The sequence below is a fragment of the Amphiprion ocellaris genome, chromosome 24 (genome assembly GCF_022539595.1).
Source record: "Amphiprion ocellaris isolate individual 3 ecotype Okinawa chromosome 24, ASM2253959v1, whole genome shotgun sequence".
In the NCBI taxonomy this organism is placed as follows: domain Eukaryota; kingdom Metazoa; phylum Chordata; class Actinopteri; family Pomacentridae; genus Amphiprion; species Amphiprion ocellaris.
Window position 1 is genome coordinate 3,098,072 of NC_072789.1, and position 21,577 is coordinate 3,119,648.

Consider the following 21,577-nt stretch of genomic DNA (forward strand, 5'->3'; position numbering starts at 1 on the left):
GAAGAAGTGCCATAAAGTGCACAGGTTTACAAAATGTCAGTGCTTTCAGTGAAACTAAAGGGTAAAACATGACAGACGGCCTCACACCAAAGGTTAGTCTGCCTGCTTTTGGCCACAGAATACATCAACACGTACTGTTGTGTTGTCTCCACAGGCGTTAAATGTTCCCTCCACTATTAATAGAGAGCAGTAAATGTGGGCTCTTATTTTTCCAGTAGTGTCACTTGTGGGAGGCTGCAGTGACTCATACAGAGTGTTTGTGTGTTAGGGTTGGATACAGTGAGAGAAGGCGTCACCTTGTATAGAAAGACACCAAGAGGACACCCCGATTGTTTGGTAGAGGTGCTACATGGTTATCTGTAGCACTGAAGATGCTGTGGTGTGGGATTGGTGTTAATGTGTTGCATACTGTTGGTTTTAGCTCACGCTTTAAGTCACCGTTCCAAAAACATAACATAAAATGGACTCGTTTGTCGCACTTGTCTTGTGTTATTGGCTTTGAACAGGAGCTGTTGCAGACGTGGCGATGGAGCCTGTTTGTGTGTTTTTAGACTTCGGGCAGAAACACACTTTTTTTAAAATGAGTTTATTTGACAGGGACCATGTACAGAAGAACATCAAACACAATGAAAAGATGCTGTGGATCAGATTATAGCACGCTCGCTAGTTTCCATCTGCAGTCCCTGGAACAGGCAAGAGAGACACAAGTAAAGGCAGAAAAGCAAAATATTACATTTTCTTTAAGAAAGGATCTCACATTCTCACGTTTACATGGTTCAAAAAAATCATTTCAAGACTGTCAAAGCTGACAGGTTTGGCATTTTTTTTTGTCTCTATAGAAAAGTCTTTAAAATCAGTTACTGGCTTTAGTTCAGTTGGGAGCTCATTCCATTCCGTTTTTGCTTTGCAGGAAAAAGATGATTGTCCAAAGGCAGTTTTACGTAGAGGGATGCGGCCTTGTTGTCCTGGCTGTATTTCCAGAGGTGCAGTGAATCAAAAACTTGAGGCGAGGGCGCTTAACCACGAAAATCCTTGAAAACCAATCGTACGTTTGCATACACTATGGTGTTTTCAAAATGTCACGTCCTATACTTATCCGGTATACAACTCATTCATTCATGTGTTTCAGAAGAGTGACTTTGGAGAAACACCTGAAGGGTTTTTCTTGCTTTCAGAGTCCAGCTTCTTTCTGCTCTTTCTACGATCTCATACACTTTAAGGTCTAGTTAAGGTTAAGACACTAAAACCTCTTTAAAAAGGTTCCTGTCTGGATTTAAGGTCTCTGAGCGTGAGGCTGAGTGAAAACAAACTCACCTTATGAATGCTATCAGTTTGCTGAAGCTTTTTATTTTGGAGGTAACAGTGGAGTGTGTTTGAAGCTGCTCAGGATGTTATGTAACAATCCAAGAATAGGGGTCAGAGGAAAAGCTCCAGGTCCATCTAAGGAGATCTGTTCATCTCTAGTCAGCTTTATGTCTCTGTAAAGCAGGACTAAGCATTCCCTACATGACACAGAAAACCATTATAGGTTAAAATCTAGAGCTAAGTATACCCGACCTACCTGTGGAGGGGAGTTCCTGGCTTGTCTGTTCACCGTAAAAGCTTTTTTCTTCACCGTGGGCTCATTTTTCACTGCATTCTAAAGTTTTACTGATGTTTTTGAGGTTAGTGACGATAACACGATCGCGATCCTACTACAAATCCACCACTTACAGAATCTTTTTTTGTTTTTGATAAATGTTTAGAAGCAGAATACAGTCATTTTGATGAATTATCACGTTTTTAGATTGAGATTTGGTTCATTTTGCAGACGGAAAATCCTACATTATCTCTGTTTCTGTCTGATGAATGGTGTCATGTCGGTGGTTTATGTTTTCTTGATAGAACATACTCAGTGAGGTTTAGAGGTTCAGAGGGCCTGTTTGATGTTCTGTGATCACCTCGATTGCTTCTTTTGCTTGTTTTTGTTTTGTTTTTGTGTCCGTCTCCATGTAAAACTTGTGCTTTGTGTGTGTTTCTAGATGGGAAGAAGAATACACGGCCAGGATGAACGTTTCTCCGTTTTTTAAGACGCGATGAAGCAAAAAGGTTTACGGCGCTCCGGTTCTAGGCATTCAGTTTTTCATGAGCAATATTCCAATTTCATGTCCAATATTTCATTATCATGTGTGGCATTTCTTCTAACTTTTCTATTTTACAGCATTGTTGGAGCTGTGTTTAATTTTCAGTCATGTCTCATTCTTGTAGCTTATTGCTTTTCTACTAGATATTTTGTTTTCTGAGCCATGTCTGCAAAATTAATAATGTTTTATCTTATCCTAACTTGTGAAAAACACAGACAGTATGTCGGTCTATAATTTTATTTAGCAGATGCTTTTATCAAAAAATCAACTTTATGTGTGTTTCAAGGGAGTTTCTGTGCCACAGTGCTGATGAGAGGATGAGCTGCAGCTGCGCTGGATGAGTTGAATGAGCTGTGGAGGTCCAGTTCGTTTGTCATCTCCCGCTTAAAAGGCCGGCAGTGCGACTATGCCGATCATTCGCACTCTTCCTCCGAAGCTGTGCGGATCATTCCTCCTGTCCAGTGTCTCCGGAGACCGAGCAGCTCGCATTTTCCCCAGCCGTTCTCCGACCAGATGGAGCCCTCCTTCTTCTTTCTCGTGTGGTGAGTTCTGCACATAGTTGGCATGTTTGTTAGTGTTTTTGTAACTAAAACCCTGCTCATCTACAGTCTGCCTGGTGTCTCTTTGAAAGAAGCTGGGTTTTTTTGTTTTTTAAAAAAATTATTTTTTCGGCTTTATTTAGGCACAGTGAGCGAGAGACAGGAAACGGGGGAAAAGAGTTGGACAAGACATGCAGCAGCGTGCCGCGACCGGGTATCGAACCCGGGTCGCTGCGTTGGTGAACAACTCCCGTACATGGGTCGTACGCTTAACGTATTGAGCTATACGGAAGTCGGGTAAGAAGCCGTTTTTGAGTCAATTTGTCAGCGTAGTTTATGAATAAAACAAAACGTGGATCGTTATGATCATGCTTCGACTGTCAAACACGTTTGGTAATTTAGCACATGGCATTTCAACCTAAATAAATGCCTGATTGTCTGCGCCTGCCAGAAAATGTTCCCCCCCTCTATATTCCTCAGGTGATGTACTAACATCACGTGGTTTATTCTGCAGACATTTGTGATCATGCTTAGCAACACTTGTGAATTAGGACTAATTTCATTAATCTCAGCTAAAGTTATAGAGGGATACAAATTGTTTCAGCCTCGTTCACTGGACCTGCCAATGTATCCCCCCGCTGCAATGACAAGTCCAGTGAATGAGGCTGAAATAATTTGTATCCCTCTACAACTTTAGCTGTGATTGATGAAATCAGTCCTAATTCACAGGCGTTGCTAAGCATGGTCACAAATGTCTGCAGAATCAACCACGTGATGTTAGTACATCACCTGAGGAATATAGAGGGGGGCGGGGGGGTACATTTTTTTTGGCAGGCAGACAATCAGGCATTTATTTAGGTTGAAATGTCATGTGCTAAATTACCAAACATGTTTGACAGACATTTTGTTTTATTCATAAGCTATGCCGATTATGTAAATACAGAATTATAGCTCCACACTTCCGAATGCATGCACGCTGGGACTTTGATCGTTTGATGATGTTGGCATTTCCTTTCTTTCTTTTACACATCGAGAGACCGAGATCTGCAGTGGACGATTAAAGACGATGTCGTTGACATCCATAGAAGTGAGTTACATACAGTCATGGAAGCGATTTCTGTTTTGTGTTGTGCGTGTCATGTTTGCACTTTTTTCGGGTCACTTGCATGTTTAATTCTTGGCTTTGACACACTCTGTCCTAGTGGTGATTTCTGTTTTCCATCTGGGTCACGTTTGGACTTTATCCTGGTCACTTGTCTGTCTAATTCATCTGTTTGACACAAATTGAAGACATGGGCCTTTGATCGTTTGCTGATGTTGCAGTTTTCTTTCTTTTTCATGGCGAGAGACCGAGATCTGCATTGGACGACTAAAGACGACGTCGTCGACATCCATAGAGGTGAGTTACACACACTCATGTAGGCGATTTCTGTTGCGTGTGTCATGTTTGCACTTTTTTCGGGTCACTTGCATGTCTAATTCTTTGCTTTGACACAGTCTGTCCTAGAGGTGATGGCTGTTTTCCGTCTGGGTTACGTTTGGACTTTATCCTGGTCACTTGTCTGTCTAATTCATCTGTTTGACACAAATTGAAGACATGGGCCTTTGATCGTTTGATGATGTTGCAGTTTTCTTTCTTTTTCATGCCGAGAGACCGAGATCTGCAGTGGACGATTAAAGACACCGTCGTTGACATCCCTAGAGGTGAGTTGCACACATTGTCATGTAGGCGATTTCTGTTGTCTGTGTCACGTTTGGACTTTATCCTGGTCACTTTTTTTTTGTCTAATTCATGGCTTTGACAGAAATTGAAGACATGGGACTTTGATCGTTTGCTGATGTTGCTATTTTCTTTCTTTTACATGCGGAGAGAACCAAGATGTGCAGTGGACGATTAAAGAGGACGTTGACATCCATAGAGGTGAGTCACACACATTGACGGAAGCGATGGCTGTTTTGTGTCGTCTGTGTCATGTTTGCACTTTGTTCGGGTTCTTTGCATGTCTAACTCTTTGCTTTGACACACTCTGTCCTTGAGGTGTTGGCTGTTTTCCATCTGGGTCACGTTTGGACTTTATCCTGGTCACTTGTCTGTCTAATTCATGGCTTTGACACAAATTGAAGACATGGGACTTTGATCGTTTGCTGATGTAGCAGTTTTGTTTCTTTCTTTTACATGCCGAGAGACCGAGATCTGCAGTGGACGATTAAAGACACCGTCGTTGACATCTATAGAGGTGAGTTGCATACATTGTCATGTAGGCGATTTCTTTTGTCTGTGTCACGTTTGGACTTTATCCTGGTCAGTTGTCTATCTAATTTGTTTTGACACAAATGTAAGATATGGGACTTTGATTGTTTGCTAATGTAGCAGTTTTGTTTCTTTCTTTTACATGCCGAGAGACCGAGATCTGCAGTGGACGATTAAAGACGCCGTCGTTGACATCCCTAGAGGTGAGTTGCACACATTGTCATGTAGGCGATTTCTGTTGTCTGTGTCACGTTTGGACTTTATCCTGGTCACTTTTTTTTGTCTAATTCATGGCTTTGACAGAAATTGAAGACATGGGACTTTGATCGTTTGCTGATGTTGCTATTTTCTTTCTTTTACATGCGGAGAGACCGAGATGCGCAGTGGACGATTAAAGAGGACGTTGACATCCATAGAGATGAGTCATACACATTGACAGAAGCGATGGCTGTTTTGTGTCGTCTGTCATGTTTGCACTTTGTTCGGGTTCTTTGCATGTCTAACTCTTTGCTTTGACACACTCTGTCCTTGAGGTGTTGGCCGTTTTCCATCTGGGTCACGTTTGGACTTAATCCTGGTCACTCGTCTGCGTCATTCATGGCTTTGACATAAATTGAAGACATGGGACTTTGATTGTTAGCTGATGTCGCCATTTTCTTTGTTTGTTTTACATGCGGAGAGACTGAGATGTGCAGTGGACGATTAAAGAGGACGTTGACATCCATAGAGGTGAGTCACACACATTGACGGAAGCGATGGCTGTTTTGTGTCGTCTGTGTCATGTTTGCACTTTGTTCGGGTTCTTTGCATGTCTAACTCTTTGCTTTGACACACTCTGTCCTTGAGGTGTTGGCTGTTTTCCATCTCGGTCACGTTTGGACTTAATGCTGGTCACTTGTCTGTGTCATTCATGGCTTTGACATAAATTGAAGACATGGGACTTTGATCGTTTGCTGATGTAGCAGTTTTGTTTCTTTCTTTTACATGCCGAGAGACTGAGATGTGCAGTGGACGATTAAAGACACCGTCGTTGCCATCCATAGAGGTGAGTCACACACATTGACGGAAGCGATGGCTGTTTTGTGTTGTCTGTGTCATGTTTGCACTTTGTTCGGGTTCTTTGCATGTGTAACTCTTTGCTTTGACACACTCTGTCCTTGAGGTGTTGGCTGTTTTCCATCTGGGTCACGTTTGGACTTTATCCTGGTCACTTGTCTGCGTCATTCATGGCTTTGACATAAATTGAAGACATGGGACTTTGATTGTTTGCTGATGTCGCCATATGTTTTGTTTCTTTTACATGCCGAGAGACGAGATGTGCAGTGGACGATTAAAGACGACGTTGACATCCATAGAGGTGAGTCACACACATTGATGGAAGCGATGGCTGTTTTGTGTCGTCTGTCATGTTTGCACTTTGTTCGGGTTCTTTGCATGTCTAACTCTTTGCTTTGACACACTCTGTCCTTGAGGTGTTGGCTGTTTTCCATCTCGGTCACGTTTGGACTTAATGCTGGTCACTTGTCTGTGTCATTCATGGCTTTGACATAAATTGAAGACATGGGACTTTGATCGTTTGCTGATGTAGCAGTTTTGTTTCTTTCTTTTACATGCCGAGAGACTGAGATGTGCAGTGGACGATTAAAGACACCGTCGTTGCCATCCATAGAGGTGAGTCACACACATTGACGGAAGCGATGGCAGTTTTGTGTCGTCTGTGTCATGTTTGCACTTTGTTCGGGTTCTTTGCATGTCTAACTCTTTGCTTTGACACACTCTGTCCTTGAGGTGTTGGCTGGTTTCCATCTGGGTCACGTTTGGACTTAATGCTGGTCACTCGTCTGCGTCATTCATGGCTTTGACATAAATTGAAGACATGGGACTTTGATTGTTTCCTGATGTCGCCATTTTCTTTGTTTTACATGTCGAGAGACCGAGATGTGCAGTGGACGATTAAAGACGATGTTGACATCCATAGAGGTGAGTCACACACATTGATGGAAGCGATGGCTGTTTTGTGTCGTTTGTGTCATGTTTGCACTTTATTCGGGTTCTTTGCATGTTTAACTCTTTGCTTTGACATTCTCTGTCCTTGAGGTGTTGGCTGTTTTCCATCTGGGTCACGTTTGGACTTTATCTTGGTCACTTGTATGTGTCATTCATGGCTTTGATATAAATTGAAGACATGGGACTTTGATTGTTTGCTGATGTTGCCATTTTCTTTGTTTTACATGCCGAGAGACCGAGATGTGCAGTGGACGATTAAAGACGATGTTGACATCCATAGAGGTGAGTCACACACATTGATGGAAGCGATGGCTGTTTTGTGTCATCTGTGTCATGTTTGCACTTTGTTCGGGTTCTTTGCATGTCTAACTCTTTGCTTTGACATACTCTGTCCTTGAGGTGTTGGCTGTTTTCCATCTGGGTCATGTTTGGACTTTATCCTGGTCACTTGTCTGCGTCATTCATGGGTTTGACATAAATTGAAGACATGGGACTTTGATTGTTTGCTGATGTCGCCATATGTTTTGTTTCTTTTACATGCCGAGAGACGAGATCTGCAGTGGACGATTAAAGACGACGTAGACATCCATAGAGGTGAGTTAAACACACTCATGGAGGAGATGGCTGTTGTATTTCTGCTTCATGTTTGCACTGTTTTCCGGTGCCTTGCATTTCTGCTTTAGTGCTTTCCACTTTGCTGTTTTCTCACACTTAGCTATTTTCACACTATGTTCTTTTCTCACACTTTGCTAGTTTTCATATTTTCTCACACTTTGTTCTTTTTCATCTTTCCTATTACTTTGGTATTTTCTCAATTAGTTCATTTTCCTATTACTTTGCTATTTTCAGAATTTGTTCTTTTTCCTCTTTACTCTTACTTTGCTATTTTCACACTGTTCTTTTTCCTCTTTCGTCTTCCTTTGGTATTTTCACACTTTGCTCTTTTCTCACACTTTGTTCTTTTTCGTCTTTCCTCACACTTTGTTGTTTTTAATCACACTTTGTTCTTTTTTCCTCTTTTCTCACACTGTTCTTTTTCGTCCTTTGTTACACTTTGTTCTTTTTACTTTCCTCACACTGCTCTTTTCTTACATTTTGCTATTTTCTCACACTTAGCTATTTTCACACTTTGTTCTTTTTCCTCTTTTTTCACACTTTGTTCTTTTTCTTTGTTCTTTCCTTCAACTTTCTTGTTTTTAATCTTCTGTTTTTTTTCTTACACTTAGTCTTTTTTCCTCTATCCCCTTTCTCTCACACTTAGTCTTTTTTTCCTCTCACACTTAGTCTTTTTTCCTCTCACACTTAGTCTTTTTTCCTCTCACACTCAGTCTTTTTTTTCCTCTCACACTTAGTCTTTTTTTCCTGTATCCCCTTTTCTCTCACACTTAGTTTTTTTTCCTCTATCCCCTTTTCTCTCACACTTAGTCTTTTTTTCCTCTCACACTTAGTCTTTTTTCCTCTGTCCCCTTTCCTCTCACACTTAGTCTTTTTTTCCTCTGTCCCCTTTTCTCTCACACTTAGTCTTTTTTCCTCTATCCCCTTTTTTCTCACACTTAGTCTTTTTTTCCTCTATCCCCTTTTCTCTCACACTTAGTCTTTTTTTCCTCTATCCCCTTTTCTCTCACACTTAGTCTTTTTTTCCTCTCACACTTAGTCTTTTTTCCTCTGTCCCCTTTTCTCTCACACTTAGTTTTTTTTTCCTCTCACACTTAGTCTTTTTTTCCTCTATCCCCTTTTCTCTCACTTAGTCTTTTTTCCTCTATCCCCTTTTTTCTCACACTTAGTCTTTTTTTCCTCTATCCCCTTTTCTCTCACACTTAGTCTTTTTTCCCTCTCACACTTAGTCTTTTTTTCCTCTATCCTTTTTCTCTCACACTTAGTCTTTTTTTCCTCTATCCCCTTTTTTCTCACACTTAGTCTTTTTTTCCTCTATCCCCTTTTCTCTCACACTTAGTCTTTTTTCCCTCTCACACTTAGTCTTTTTTTCCTCTATCCCCTTTTCTCTCACACTTAGTCTTTTTTCCCTCTCACACTTAGTCTTTTTTTCCTCTATCCCCTTTTCTCTCACACTTAGTCTTTTTTCCCTCTCACACTTAGTCTTTTTTTCCTCTATCCTTTTTCTCTCACACTTAGTCTTTTTTTCCTCTATCCCCTTTTCTCTCACACTTAGTCTTTTTTCCCTCTCACACTTAGTCTTTTTTTCCTCTATCCCCTTTTCTCTCACTTAGTCTTTTTTCCTCTATCCCTTTTTCTCACACTTAGTCTTTTTTTCCTCTATCCTCTTTTCTCTCACACTTAGTCTTTTTTCCCTCTCACACTTAGTCTTTTTTTCTCTATCCTTTTTCTCTCACACTTAGTCTTTTTTTCCTCTCACACTTAGTCTCTTTTTCCTCTATCCCCTTTTCTCTCACACTTAGTCTTTTTTCCTCTCACACTTAGTCTTTTTTCCTCTATCCCCTTTTTTCTCACACTTAGTCTTTTTTCCTCTCACACTTAGTCTTTTTTCCTCTGTCCCCTTTTCTCTCACACTTAGTTTTTTTTTCCTCTCACACTTAGTCTTTTTTTCCTCTCACACTTAGTCTTTTTTCCTCTCACACTTAGTCTTTTTTCCTCTCACACTTAGTCTTTTTTTCCTCTGTCCCCTTTTCTCTCACACTTAGTCTTTTTTTCCTCTATCCCCTTTTCTCTCACACTTAGTTTTTTTTTCCTCTCACACTTAGTCTTTTTTTCCTCTGTCCCCTTTTCTCTCACACTTAGTCTTTTTTTCCTCTCACACTTAGTCTTTTTTCCTCTCTCACTTAGTCTTTTTTCCTCTATCCCCTTTTCTCTCACACTTAGTCTTTTTTTCCTCTCACACTTAGTCTTTTTTCCTCTCACACTTAGTCTTTTTTTCCTCTCACACTTAGTCTTTTTTTCCTCTATCCCCTTTTCTCTCACTTAGTCTTTTTTCCTCTATCCCCTTTTTTCTCACACTTAGTCTTTTTTTCCTCTCACACTTAGTCTTTTTTCCTCTATCCTCTTTCCTCACACTTTGTTCTTTCCTTAAACTTTCTTCTTTTTCCTCTCTTCTCTCTTTGCTTTTTTCTCACACTTTACTCTTTTCCTCTTTCCTACTTTTCTCTCTCTTCACACTTTCCTCTTTGTTTTTCAGAAAAATTGACGACAATGCAGTTTGGACTCTTTTTTTTTTTTTTTTTTTTTTATTTAGGTGAAATTCCATTAAGAAGAAGAAGAAGAAGAAGAAGAAGAAGAAGAAGAAGAAGAAGAAGAAGAAGAAGAAGAAGAAGAAGAAGAAGAAGAAGAAGAAGAAGAAGAAGAAGAAGAAGAAGAAGAAGAAGAAGAAGAAGAAGAAGAAGAAGAAGAAGAAGAAGAAGAAGAAGAAGAAGAAGAAGAAGAAGAAGAAGAAGAAGAAGAAGAAGAAGAAGAAGAAGAAGAAGAAGAAGAAGAAGAAGAAGAAGAAGAAGAAGAAGAAGAAGAAGAAGAAGAAGAAGAAGAAGAAGAAGAAGAAGAAGAAGAAGAAGAAGAAGAAGAAGAAGAAGAAGAAGAAGAAGAAGAAGAAGAAGAAGAAGAAGAAGAAGAAGAAGAAGAAGAAGAAGAAGAAGAAGAAGAAGAAGAAGAAGAAGAAGAAGAAGAAGAAGAAGAAGAAGAAGAAGAAGAAGAAGAAGAAGAAGAAGAAGAAGAAGAAGAAGAAGAAGAAGAAGAAGAAGAAGAAGAAGAAGAAGAAGAAGAAGAAGAAGAAGAAGAAGAAGAAGAAGAAGAAGAAGAAGAAGAAGAAGAAGAAGAAGAAGAAGAAGAAGAAGAAGAAGAAGAAGAAGAAGAAGAAGAAGAAGAAGAAGAAGAAGAAGAAGAAGAAGAAGAAGAAGAAGAAGAAGAAGAAGAAGAAGAAGAAGAAGAAGAAGAAGAAGAAGAAGAAGAAGAAGAAGAAGAAGAAGAAGAAGAAGAAGAAGAAGAAGAAGAAGAAGAAGAAGAAGAAGAAGAAGAAGAAGAAGAAGAAGAAGAAGAAGAAGAAGAAGAAGAAGAAGAAGAAGAAGAAGAAGAAGAAGAACTTCCACAGCACATCCTCTGACACCTCCTAAAAGACATGAACACAAAAGCAAACAATCAACAACGCTGTCTTCAATGTGTGACACCATACATAACTTTTTCTTGTTGTAACTCACCTCTGTCTGTCTCTGTCAACCTCCTGAAACAAATAAAAGACAAATATGATCAAAGTCCCATGTCTTCAATCTATGACAAAGCAATGAATCAAACTCAAAACACCCATCACCTACACTGTGCATGTTTCTAACTCACCTCTCCTCTCTGGACGTCCACCGCTTGGTCTCTCAGGATCTGAAACATCAAACACAAGAAACACATAAGTAAAGCAACAAAGTCTACTGTCTACAATGACTGACAATGTGCATGTTTCTAACTCACCTCTCCTCTCTGGACGTCCACCGCTTGGTCTCTCAGGATCTGAAACATCAAACACAAGAAACACATAAGTAAAGCAACAAAGTCTACTGTCTACAATGACTGACAATGTGCATGTTTCTAACTCACCTCTCCTCTCTGGACGTCCACCACTTGATCTCTCAGCATCTGAAACAATCAAACACAAGAAACACATGAGTAAAAGAACAAAGTCTACTGTCCACAATGATTGACAATGTGCATGTTTCTAACTCACCTCTCCTCTCTGGACGTCCACCACTTGATCTCTCAGCATCTGAAACAATCAAACACAAGAAACACATGAGTAAAAGAACAAAGTCTACTGTCCACAATGATTGACAATGTGCATGTTTCTAACTCACCTCTGCTCTCTGGACGTCCACCACTTGATCTCTCAGGATCTGAAACAATCAAACACAATAAACACATGAGTAAAAGAACAAAGTCTACTGTCTACAATGTGTGACAATGTCTAACTCACCTCTCCTCTCTGGACGTCCACCGCTTGGTCTCTCAGCATCTGAAACAATCAAACACATGAATAAAGCAGCAATGTGTGACAATGTCTAACTCACCTCTCCTCTCTGGACGTCCACCACTTGATCTCTCAGGATCTGAAACAATCAAACACAATAAACACATGAGTAAAAGAACAAAGTCTACTGTCTGCAATGTGTGACAATGTCTAACTCACCTCTCCTCTCTGGACGTCCACCACTTGATCTCTCAGCATCTGAAACAATCAAACACAATAAACACATAAGTAAAGCAACAAAGTCTACTGTCTACAATGACTGACAATGTGCATGTTTCTAACTCACCTCTTCTCTCTGGACGTCCACCACTTGGTCTCTCACCATATGAAACAAACAAACACATGAATGAAGCAGCAATGTGTGACAATGTGTAACTCACCTCTGCTCTCTGGACGTCCAGCACTTGATCTCTCAGGATCTGAAACAATCAAACACAAGAAACACATGAGTAAAAGAACAAAGTCTACTGTCTACAATGTGTGACAATGTCTAACTCACCTCTCCTCTATGGACGTCCACCGCTTGGTCTCTCAGGATCTGAAACAATCAAACACAATAAACACATGAGTAAAAGAACAAAGTCTACTGTCTGCAATGTGTGACAATGTCTAACTCACCTCTCCTCTATGAACGTCCACCGCTTGGTCTCTCAGGATCTGAAACATCAAACACAAGAAACACATAAGTAAAGCAACAAAGTCTACTGTCTGCAATGTGTGACAATGTCTAACTCACCTCTCCTCTCTGGACGTCCACCACTTGATCTCTCAGGATCTGAAACAATCAAACACAATAAACACATAAGTAAAGCAACAAAGTCTACTGTCTACAATGACTGACAATGTGCATGTTTCTAACTCACCTCTCCTCTCTGGACGTCCACCACTTGATCTCTCAGCATCTGAAACAATCAAACACAAGAAACACATGAGTAAAAGAACAAAGTCTACTGTCCACAATGATTGACAATGTGCATGTTTCTAACTCACCTCTCCTCTCTGGACGTCCACCACTTGATCTCTCAGCATCTGAAACAATCAAACACAAGAAACACATGAGTAAAAGAACAAAGTCTACTGTCCACAATGATTGACAATGTGCATGTTTCTAACTCACCTCTCCTCTCTGGACGTCCACCGCTTGGTCTCTCAGCATCTGAAAAAAACAAACACATGAATAAAGCAGCAATGTGTGACAATGTCTAACTCACCTCTCCTCTCTGGACGTCCACCGCTTGGTCTCTCAGGATATGAAACATCAAACACAAGAAACACATAAGTAAAGCAACAAAGTCTACTGTCTGCAATGTGTGACAATGTCTAACTCACCTCTCCTCTCTGGACGTCCACCACTTGATCTCTCAGGATCTGAAACAATCAAACACAATAAACACATGAGTAAAAGAACAAAGTCTACTGTCTGCAATGTGTGACAATGTCTAACTCACCTCTCCTCTCTGGACGTCCACCACTTGATCTCTCAGGATCTGAAACAAACAAACACAAGAAACACATTAGTAAAAGAACAAAGTCTACTGTCTACAATGTGTGACAATGTGCATGTTTCTAACTCACCTCTCCTCTCTGGACGTCCACCACTTGGTCTCTCAGGATCTGAAACATCAAACACAAGAAACACATAAGTAAAGCAACAAAGTCTACTGTCTACAATGACTGACAATGTGCATGTTTCTAACTCACCTCTCCTCTCTGGACGTCCACCACTTGGTTTCTCAGCATCTGAAAAAAACAAACACATGAATAAAGCAGCAATGTGTGACAATGTCTAACTCACCTCTCCTCTCTGGACGTCCACCACTTGATCTCTCAGCATCTGAAACAATCAAACACAATAAACACATGAGTAAAAGAACAAAGTCTACTGTCTGCAATGTGTGACAATGTCTAACTCACCTCTCCTCTCTGGACGTCCACCACTTGATCTCTCAGCATCTGAAACAATCAAACACAATAAACACATTAGTAAAAGAACAAAGTCTACTGTCTACAATGACTGACAATGTGTATGTTTCTAACTCACCTCTCCTCTCTGGACGTCCACCACTTGATCTCTCAGGATCTGAAACATCAGACACAAGAAACACATAAGTAAAGCAACAAAGTCTACTGTCTGCAATGTGTGACAATGTGCATGTTTCTAACTCACCTCTCCTCTCTGGACGTCCACCACTTGCTCTCTCAGGACCTGAAACAAACAAACACAAGAAACACATGAGTAAAAGAACAAAGTCTACTGTCTGCAATGTGTGACAATGTCTAACTCACCTCTCCTCTCTGGACGTCCACCACTTGATCTCTCAGGATCTGAAACAATCAAACACAATAAACACATGAGTAAAAGAACAAAGTCTACTGTCTGCAATGTGTGACAATGTCTAACTCACCTCTCCTCTATGGACGTCCACCGCTTGGTCTCTCAGGATCTGAAACATCAAACACAAGAAACACATAAGTAAAGCAACAAAGTCTACTGTCTACAATGACTGACAATGTGCATGTTTCTAACTCACCTCTTCTCTCTGGACGTCCACCGCTTGGTCTCTCAGGATCTGAAACAATCAAACACAATAAACACATAAGTAAAGCAACAAAGTCTACTGTCTACAATGACTGACAATGTGCATGTTTCTAACTCACCTCTCCTCTCTGGACGTCCACCACTTGATCTCTCATGATCTTAAACAATCAAACACAATAAACACATGAGTAAAAGAACAAAGTCTACTGTCTACAATGACTGACAATGTGTATGTTTCTAACTCACCTCTCCTCTCTGGACGTCCACCACTTGATCTCTCAGGATCTGACACATCAAACACAAGAAACACATAAGTAAAGCAACAAAGTCTACTGTCTGCAATGTGTGACAATGTCTAACTCACCTCTCCTCTCTGGACGTCCACCGCTTGATCTCTCAGGACCTGAAACAAACAAACACAAGAAACACATTAGTAAAAGAACAAAGTCTACTGTCTACAATGTGTGACAATGTGCATGTTTCTAACTCACCTCTGCTCTCTGGATGTCCACCACTTGATCTCTCAGGATCTGAAACAATCAAACACAAGAAGCACATAAGTAAAGCAACAAAGTCTACTGTCTGCAATGTGTGACAATGTCTAACTCACCTCTCCTCTCTGGACGTCCACCACTTGATCTCTCAGCATCTGAAACAATCAAACACATGAATAAAGCAGCAAAGTCTGCTGTCTGCAATGACTGACAATGTGCATGTTTCTAACTCACCTCTCCTCTCTGGATGTCCACCACTTGCTCTCTCAGCATCTGAAAGAAAGAAACACATGAGCAAAGCCTACTGTCTGCAATCTGTGACAAAGCAATCAATCAGACATACAAGTCATCAAAACAAGTCACCACAATAAAGTGAGACACAGACAGAAAACACCCATCACCTACGTGACACTGTGTGTGTGTAACTCACCTCTATGGATGTCGACAACTCGGTCTTTAATCGTCCACCGCAGACGTTGGCTCTCTCAGCATGTAAAACAAAAAAAGAAAACAGAAAGATAAGCAAATGATCAAAGTCTGGAGAAGAAGAAGAAGCTAGTTTGTTCTTCGCTGTGTCTGTGTCAGCCTGCCAGTCAATAAAGCCCTACTCTTGCCTGTTTCAACAAATCCACAGCTTTACCTGTCAAACAACATTGCCTGCTGTGATGACAATGCCACCATCCCTCCTCTCTCCTGCAGGAAACCCTAACACGCTTCAGCTGCTGCTTCCTTCTCCACTGCTACACACCCTAAAATAAAAAACAAACACATGACTACAATTGTTTCTCTGCTGTATAAATGGTTTTAAATACAACAGCTGGACATGTCTTCTAGCTCTTTAAGATGATTTACCACAAAACACAATAACATGACTGTCTGACGTAAGCTACAGAAAACTTTCTACAGTAGCTTTTAAACCCAGAATTTGATTACAAGGATATATTAAACATAAAACAATTTCCGATGCTGCTGTTAGAGGATGTGAGCTGGATTAGAAAAGAAAATGTGTAAGTGCTGCCCTCGTGTGGCTTTCAGCTGAAACCAACCTGCACTTCAAAAGAATTTTCCTGCATTGAAGCAAAGAAGATGCATTTCATTTTGCACAGAGGAACCTATTATTTGCACAACTTCTGTAATAAGTTTACAATCCTAAAATGACCCAGGTCTTATTTGGAGGACAATTTTCGGTCACTTAAAAGTTCAACTATTAAAGCACAACTTGCCTTAAACTGACTCCAACAGTTAAGAAATCTCATGTCTTCAGTAATGGCATGAAAAGTGTCCTGTAAAATGTACAGTTTTTAAAGGCTAAAAATACTGTATCAAATGTACATAATACTGCTGTGTATAATGCTTGACTGTTAATGATGTTATGTCCCATCTAAAAGTTTAAATTTAACTGAGAATAATGCAATTTCACATTTCATTTACAGTGTTTTTTAGGTTTTAGCAATGCTGTTGCTAATAGTTGAATTCGACCTATCAGTAGTGTCACGCAGCATCGGGATACTTTTAGAATAGTTCTGTTTTTGTACTTATTTCAGAGCAAACATGCCCCCAGAAATGGTTAAAATTGAAGGCTTTAAAGCCTCTATCAGGATTTACATCTATTTTATGCCAGTTTTCCTGTCTTTGCTGATGCTGCATTGAAAGTTTCACAGTTTAAGGTTCACTTTGTCTAAAATCACATCTTAGATTACATGAATGTCTGCTTGTTCAATAACCTGCCAGAAAACAGACCTGTTCAAGGAACACTTTTCACTTTACTCCTGTACTTTTCTTCCCTGACCACATGTGTTTTGACACATTCTGCTCAGTAAAGAGATAGACTAGAATTTAACATGTCATATTGTTCCTTTAACATCAGGGGGAAAAAAGTAACTGCAACTGTGCAATAGACTAAAGCAATGTAGGCAAACATAACTCACCTTGTGAATCACTGCAGATGCTGCTTTAAATGAAATGCTGACATCTATATAGTCCAAATATCCATAGAATCTGTGAAGACAGAAGCAAAAAAAAGTCCTCATGAAACAGAAATTACAACTCAGGAATGATGATGTGGCTCAGATAAAAGAAAACAAGATAGAAAATCCAAATACATCAACTGAGGATTCAACCCCAAACAGGAAAAACTCTAGAATGTGTGAGTGAAATTACATAAAACTGAAGCTACTGTGATGTCAGTGGTGGTTCAGATGCAGGAATTCTGAGTTTTTGTTTGTTTTATGAGGTCTTTAGCTTTTGGTGTGCTGAGCTGTATGTCTGAGGATTTTACTGAAGAAAAATGAAAACATGCACAGAATAATTAACGTTGAAAGACTGTTCTTTGATGTTTTTTTGTTTAACTACCTGATGAAGTTTAGTATGTCGTCCAAAAAATGATCAAAACGTCATAGCTTAGTATGTTGTCCAAAATATGACAAAAATGTCATAGTTTATTATGTCGTCCAAAAAATGATGAAAATGTCATAGTTTAGTATGTCGTCGAAAATTTGAAAAAAAGTCATAGTTTAGTATGTCATCCAATTACTAAACTATGCCAATTTTGTGACATTTTGGACGACATACTAAACTGTGATGTTTTTGTCATATTTTGGACGACATAATAAACTATGATGTTTTGATTATATTTTGGACGACATACTAAACTATGACGTTTTTTTGACTTTTTGGACGACATACTAAACTATGACATTTTTGTCATATTTTGGAAGACATACTGAACTGTGATGTTTTTGTCATATTTTGGACGACATACTAAACTATGACGTTTTTGGGACAGTTTGGACAACATACTATACTATGACATTTTGGTGACTTTTTGGACGACATACTAAACTATGATGTTTTTGTGACTTTTTGGACAACATACTAAACTATGACGTTTTTGTCAAATTTTGGACGACATACTAAACTATGACGTTTTTTTGACTTTTTGGACGACATACTAAACTATGACATTTTTGTGACTTTTTGGACGTCATACTAAACTATGATGTTTTTGTCATATTTTGGACAACATACTAAACTATGACGTTGTTGTCGTATTTTGGACGACATACTAAACTATGATGTTGTTGTCATATTTTGGACGACATACTAAACTATGACGTTTTGATGATATTTTGGACGACATACTAAACTGTGACGTTTTTGTCATATTTTGGACGACATACTAAACTATGACGTTTTTGTCAAATTTTGGACGACATCCTAAACTATGACGTTTTTTTGACTTTTTGGATGACATACTAAACTATGATGTTTTGATCATATTTTGGACGACATACAAAACTATGACGTTTTTGTGAAATTTTGGACGACATACTAAACTATGACGTTTTTGTCATATTATGGACGACATACTAAACTATGATGTTTTTGTCATTATTTGGACGACATACTAAACTATGATGTTTTTGTCATTATTTGGACAACATACTAAACTATGACGTTTTTGTCATATTTTGGACGACATACTAAACTATGACATTTTTGTGACATTTTGGACGACATACTAAACTATGACATTTTTGTGACATTTTGGACGACATACTAAACTATGACATTTTTGTGACATTTTGGACGACATACTAAACTATGACGTTTTTGTGACATTTTGGACGACATACTAAACTATGACGTTTTTGTCATATTATGGATGACATACTAAACTATGACGTTTTTGTGACATTTTTGACAACATACTAAACTACGATGTTTTTGTCAAATTTTGGACGACATACTAAACTATGATGTTTTTGTCCAATTATGGGCGACAGACTAAACTATGATGTTTTGATCGTATTATGGATGACATACTAAACTATGACGTTTTTGTGACATTTTGGACGACATACTAAACTGTGATGTTTTTGTGACATTTTGGACGACATACTAAACTATGATGTTTTGATACTAAACTATGACTTTTTTGTAACATTTTGCACGTCATACTAAACTATGACGTTCTTGTGACATTTTGGACGACATACTAAACTATGACGTTTTTGTCATATTATGGACGACATACTAAACTATGACGTTTTTGTCATATTATGGACGACATACTAAACTATGATGTTTTTGTCATTATTTGGACGACATACTAAACTATGACGTTTTTGTCATATTTTGGACGACATACTAAACTATGACATTTTTGTGACATTTTGGACGACATACTAAACTATGACATTTTTGTGACATTTTGGACGACATACTAAACTATGACATTTTTGTGACATTTTGGACGACATACTAAACTATGACGTTTTTTTGACATTTTGGACGACATACTAAACTATGACGTTTTTGTCATATTATGGACGACATACTAAACTATGACGTTTTTGTGACATTTTTGACAACATACTAAACTATGACGTTTTTGTGACATTTTTGACAACATACTAAACTACGATGTTTTTGTCAAATTTTGGACGACATACTAAACTATGATGTTTTTGTCCAATTATGGGCGACAGACTAAACTATGATGTTTTGATCGTATTATGGATGACATACTAAACTATGACGTTTTTGTGACATTTTGGACGACATACTAAACTGTGATGTTTTTGTGACATTTTGGACGACATACTAAACTATGATGTTTTGATACTAAACTATGACTTTTTTGTAACATTTTGCACGTCATACTAAACTATGACGTTCTTGTGACATTTTGGACGTCATACTAAACTATGACGTTTTTGTCAAATTTTGGACGACATACTAAACTATGATGTTTTGATCATATTTTGGACGACATACTAAACTGTGATGGTTTTGTAATATTTTGCACAACATTCTAAACTATGATGTTTTGATCAGATTTTGGACGACATACTAAACTATGACATTTTTGTGACATTTTGGATGACATACTGTACTATGACATTTTTTGGGTGACATGTTATACTATGACGTCTTTTGGGCTACAGCTATACTACAACGTTTTTTGGACCAAAGGCTTTACTATGACGTCTATTGGGCGACATGCTATACTATGACTTTTTTTGGGCGACATGCTATACTATGACTTTTTTTGGGCGACATGCTATACTATGACTTTTTTTGGGCGACATGCTATACTATGACTTTTTTTGGGCGACATGCTATAATATGATGTTTTTGAGTGACATGCTATACCATGACGTTTTTTGGACCAAAGGCTGTACTATGACGTTTTTTGAGCGACCAAAACATTTGAGCAAAACATTTTATTATACAAAGTCGCAACAAAAACTCATAGCATTATGACTTTTTTTGGCGACTTTCTAAAATATAACGTTTTTTGAGGGACATTCTGAATTATGATAGTTTCTTATTGACATGGTATACTATGACGTTTTTCTCAACCCAATTCCCCATGACTTTTTCATTGACAGACATATCTTTTGATGTTTTTCACAAAGTGACGTTTTTCAATCGACATAATGCGACACTAAAGAAACGTCATAGACGATTCAGTTAGTTTAGCTCCAGTCCGGAAATGCAGTAGTACGTTTACAGAAACTTTTTTTATCTGGTATTTTTTTGGATGCTGTCCTGTTTTATATGTTGTTTTTAAACTCTCTTTCGTGACTGAATTATACTTAGGAGCTAATTCTGATTCATAAGTGATTCTTTTTAAGAGGGCCAACAGTGTCAAGTTTCATACGCAAGATGATAATCAGCCTGTGTGGGAGTAACGTGAAGGTGGCTGCTCTGCATTGTATTGGGACATTATTGGCATTTAAGTAAATAATTCAATTTAATTGAATACATAAATTTTTTATTATTTCAAATATATTAATTTATTTAAAAAGCACGTTACAAAGCATGTAAAACAGTACATTAGTAATATATTAAAAAGTATGGCAAAAAGTATGTTAAAAAGTACGTTAGTAAAAAAGTACATTAAAAAGTATGTTAGTAATGCCTAAAAAAGTATGTTAGTGATACTTAAAAAAGTACTTTAAGAACTACGTTAAAAAGCACATTAAAAGTACGTAAAAAAGTACATTTGTAATACGTAAAAAAGTACGTTAAAGAGCACGTTAAAAAATATGTTAAAAAGTATGGTAGTAATACGTTAAAAGGTACGTTTGTTAAAAAGTACGTCAAAAAGAATGTCAAAAAGTACGTTAAAAAGGATGTTAAAAAGTACGTTTAAAAGTATCATCAGAATTGGGTAAATTGAAGTAATCCAATTTCTAGGGAGGACGAGTTGATTCATTTAAGTTATTCAGATGCTCTACATGGGCTTCATCGTGACATTAAAGACAGAAAGGCGAAGATTTGTGCTTCCGAGTCATCTGCCCTAAGTGTGCCGCAACAATGCAGAGCAGGTCCCTTCCTCATACTCACTGGGACATAAAACTGTTTTAATGTCCCTCACCCCCTCCACACTTGTCCTTTTCAGCCCGGCCACACTCTCCTCTTTCCTCTTGCACTCTCTTAAAGGCCACGCCGGTCTTTCAGGCAGCCTTGGCCCTTTTCTTTCCATCCAGCCCCCTCCAACGGCACCCCCGGCCCCAGACAAAGGGAGGAGAGTGACTGTGGCGCTCTGTAGCCAGGTGTTCTCCATTGCTGCCCCGGGCCGTAATAGCACCAGCGCTCACACTGCAGCTGCCCTCCCCAGCCTCCCATTGTGTGGCTC

The 21,577-nt window shown here is 38.8% G+C and overlaps 1 protein-coding gene and 1 long non-coding RNA gene across 4 annotated transcripts in view; one reads left to right on the forward strand and one right to left on the reverse strand.

The window, feature by feature from the left end:
* Positions 1-5,339: 5,339 nt before the first annotated feature.
* LOC111583877 (probable ribonuclease ZC3H12C) overlaps positions 5,340-21,577 on the forward strand; it is a 36,266-nt gene continuing 20,028 nt past the window's right edge. Inside the window, exons 1-2 of one of the 3 annotated variants that reach the window (XM_055008517.1) lie at positions 6,285-6,893; positions 7,011-7,202. The gene's annotated coding sequence lies outside the window, so the exon portion shown is untranslated. The other 2 variants (XM_055008518.1, XM_055008519.1) reach the window with 2 other exon arrangements.
* On the reverse strand, positions 12,883-13,384 carry LOC129348318 (uncharacterized). Its single transcript, XR_008600842.1, has 3 exons — positions 13,344-13,384; positions 13,013-13,263; positions 12,883-12,924 (listed from the first exon to the last, which is right to left on the reverse strand). It is a non-coding gene; the product is annotated as an uncharacterized LOC129348318 (long non-coding RNA).